Source organism: Haematobia irritans, chromosome 2 (genome assembly GCF_050003625.1).
Source record: "Haematobia irritans isolate KBUSLIRL chromosome 2, ASM5000362v1, whole genome shotgun sequence".
NCBI classification, from domain to species: Eukaryota; Metazoa; Arthropoda; class Insecta; order Diptera; family Muscidae; genus Haematobia; species Haematobia irritans.
The window spans coordinates 230,155,905-230,159,784 of record NC_134398.1 but is presented as its reverse complement, the minus strand read 5'-3'; the positions used below and the strand labels follow the sequence as shown (position 1 = coordinate 230,159,784).

Genomic DNA, 3,880 nt, shown 5'->3' with positions numbered 1-3,880 from the left:
TTTTTTTTAACAGTACGCCATCGTACTGTTCAGTCTAATTAAAAGCGTAGAGCGTCAATGCTCATTGGCTAAAGGGGACCTTATAAGGTCGGATAAACTCTGCGACACAACACTTTGGGCGACAAATCCACTAGTATAAAGCCATGTTCGCGTGTTGCGGTGACGTGTTGGCATAAAATCAAAACAACTTTGATTTTTTCTGGTTGGGAGGCACAAATCTTCACATGTAAGGGGATGTTCGCCAAACATTAGCAATAACAAATTTATTTTCATAATTAAAAGAAGCATTTCTGCATTAAAATAATGATGGATCGCTAATTCTGATTGGAATTTTTATTTTTTCTTCCATTTTTCATAGAAAAATTGGTTTCACACATAACTTTCGTCTTCTTATTTCTTCATGTTGTTATTAGATTTGTTCGTGCAGTGTAATGTTAGTACTAAGTTCGTTTCTGCGAAAAATGAATATCTTAATTTATCTCCGTAAATAGAGTCTCAAACGCAGGGTTGTTAACTTATTTATGCGAAATAATATGCCTGCCTATTTTTTCGTGCGAAAAATCCAGGGTTTTTAAATATGTGTTTAAAAATGCGCAAAACAAAGATTTCGCATTTATTCCGTGCTAACGTTTTTTATATGGAGTATAACAGTTTTTCGTACGAAAACGTGATCTTAGTACTAGGCTTAAGGGTAAAACTTGAACGAACTCACAACAAATAGGCAAACCTCTGTCGTAGTGTTTATCCGACCGTGTAAGGTCCACTTAATATAAAATGCACAGTAGCTGCTCATAATAGATAAATAACAAGTTGATGACTTGTCCCAGAAATGATTCAGTTCCCAAAATTAATTCTTTGATGTTTCGTTTTATGTTTTTCGTAAAGAGAAAATTTCCTCAAAATTAAATTTGCAAATATAAACTTTTGAATATTTAATTTGATTATAAATTATCTGGTGTATCAAAAATTTCCAATTTGTACTAGGCTTAAAATAGAAAAATTGTAAAAACGAATCTCAAAGAGAATTTAGAATTCCTTCTTTAAGCTAAGATCACGTTTTCGCACGAAAAACTGTTATACTCCATATAGGTTAGATTAGGTTAGATTCCACAGCCCGATGTATCAGGCTCACTTAGACTATTCAGTCCATTGTGATACCACATTGGTGAACTTCCCTCTTATCACTGAGTGCTGCCCTATTCCATGTCCCTGCCAGCATTTCAAAGTTCCATTTCAACCTCATCGTTACCACAGACTCGTAAATGTCACTTCAACCATCATGAAAAGGTACATCAAAAAGTACATGCAAGTAATTTGCCATCCCTACTGTTAAAAAAGCAATTTTTTTTGTGAAACGCCAAGCGCAACCAGCTTGTTATAATTTAATTAAATAAAAACGAAAATAAAGTTCTGAAAACATAGATTATACGCTTAAAATTGTGAAAGGTATATTGGTGAACAATTTGGTGATTTTCCAAATGGAATAAAGTGATTGTTTTTCAGATATTTTACAGACACGCTGCCTCCATGGAATAAAAACACTGGTTGATAGACGCAGCAACATGTAACTCGCTACTTGTAACTCAACATCATCATTAATGCCAAAAATTATGTTAAATGTAATGTGATAGTGGTATAAATGTTATATTTTTAAGAATTTGTAAATGTTTAATCAAATTAATAAATATCTAAACAAACGTGTTTTACTCGACCACAATGATTCTTTTACAACTATCTTAAAATGCACTTTTTCTGATTGTTTGGAGGGTCCCTTATTGGCGTCGTTCTAAATTGATCTATAAAGGCACCTAATAGTTGCACTCATGCGAAACATTTTTGTAGTAACTTGGCGTGGTACAACTTCTCAATAGTGACGGCGCTTTTCCGACGAGTTTTTGATGTCGTATATGATTGTTTTCGACGTAGTGGGGATTCTCAAAAGAGTCCCCAAATTCAAAAAATGTTGGCAGGGGTTAAGCTCAATGACAATGAACTCCTTTTTATAGCCGAGTCCGAACGGCGTTCCACATTGCAGTGAAACCACTTAAGCGCAAGACAATGAAGACAATGCTCGTGTAGAACATATCCCATATATTGTGCACATTATAAGTTAAGTCCGAAGGCATAATCGATACGGCTGCATGTTTATGGGATCGATAACACATTAACCGATTATTTAGTCATCGCCGACAAGTCGTATCGATCCGACACACTGTAAGATTCTTTACAAACACCGACATTCCGTCCGGAATAACTGATAGTCTGTAAAGCGCATTAGTCATCACCGACAATTCGTATCGATGCGACACACTGTAAGATTCTTTACAAACACCGACATTCCGTCCAGAATAACTGATAGTCTATAAAGCGCAGGAATCGAACCTACGACCTTGTGTATGCCAGGCGGGCACCACTGTGGCTCCCATACACCATATAAAAACCGTTAGCGTGGAATAAATGCGAAATCTTTGTTTCGAGTATTTTCAGACACATATTTATACAACCCTTTCGCACGAAAAACTAGGCAGGCATATTATTTCGTATAAATAAGTTAACATCCCTGGGTTTGAGACCCTATTTACAGAGATAGATGAAGATATTCGTTTTTCGCAGAAAGTATTAAGTTGGTATTATTGCGCAAAATTGACCATTTTTTTACGGTTACTTTTCTTTAAAAATTCATTTCAACAAAAAAATATTTTCAACTTTTTTATTTTTTTTTGGATCGTTCCCCACAAGTTATAATAAAATTGGCAACAAAAAATTTTTATTCTGTTTTTGAAGATTTAGTTTTGATTTTAGCGTCTAAACTCGAACTTAGTACCCACCAAGAGTAAACACCTTCTATAAATTGTTTGTAGAAAACAAAAAATAAAAAAAAAATAAAACAGCTCTGAAAACATTGTTGTTACGCATAAAATTGTGAAAGGTATGTTGGTTAAAGATTGCAATAATAAAATAGGCAACAGGAAGATATAATTTTAATCTGTTTTGGAAGATTTAGTTTTGATTTTAGCGGCTAAACTCCAACTTAGTACCCACCTTTATACGAAGAATTGTCCGACATTGACATTGAGCACTAAACGAAAATAGTCCTACTATTGTTCGAAGAGCCACTTTGATATATTTTGAAACACTAAGCCCCATATACAAAAAAGTTAAAGAAAACTTTAAGCCTACTTTTACCATATAAATTCATTGGATAAACTTTCAATAAATTGTTTTGCATATGAGCATAAGACTTAATGCCTTCTATAAATTATTTGTAGAAAACCAAAAACAGTTCTGAAAACAGGCTTGTGTTTTTAGTTTGATAGAAAATTTAATGATTGAAATGCATTATTAATTAAATATTAAGAAATTTTCCATCACTATTTTGAACTGACAGGCATCCGATGTTGATTAAAAAGTTAATTGTATAATTTTTTAATTAAAAAATTTCAATCATTGACATAATTAACTTAATGTTTCTATCTCGATTAAAATTTTAATTGAATCAATTAATTTATTAATTGAAACATTTTTCAACTTCAATCAACTTTTTAATTGGAAATATTTTAGTGATATTTTGTCTGTGTGCGAATTGTAAACATATCAATATTAAAGTTTGGCCTTTGGGTCCATGTAAGTGGACGATACGTCAATTAATAATAAATCGGTGATAAATATATATGGCCGCTACATCTAAATCTGGAGCGATTTCTTCCAAAATCAATGGGGATTGTCTTTGAACCGAATTAAGCCCCTATTCCTATTCCAAATTTAAACTGCGAGCTGTACCCATGTTACATACAAATGCACAAACTTAGAATGCCCTATACTATTTCGGTTGATCGACAGCTTTTTTTGGACTATGTCACTCTTAATTTTGTCCATAAGA

At 33.1% G+C, this 3,880-nt stretch overlaps 1 long non-coding RNA gene across 1 annotated transcript; it reads left to right on the top strand.

Moving 5' to 3' along the window:
* Positions 1-1,211: 1,211 nt before the first annotated feature.
* Positions 1,212-1,742, top strand: LOC142225376 (uncharacterized). The gene is made up of 2 exons (XR_012719245.1): positions 1,212-1,446; positions 1,504-1,742. It is a non-coding gene; the product is annotated as an uncharacterized LOC142225376 (long non-coding RNA).
* The last annotated feature ends 2,138 nt before the right edge of the window (positions 1,743-3,880 follow it).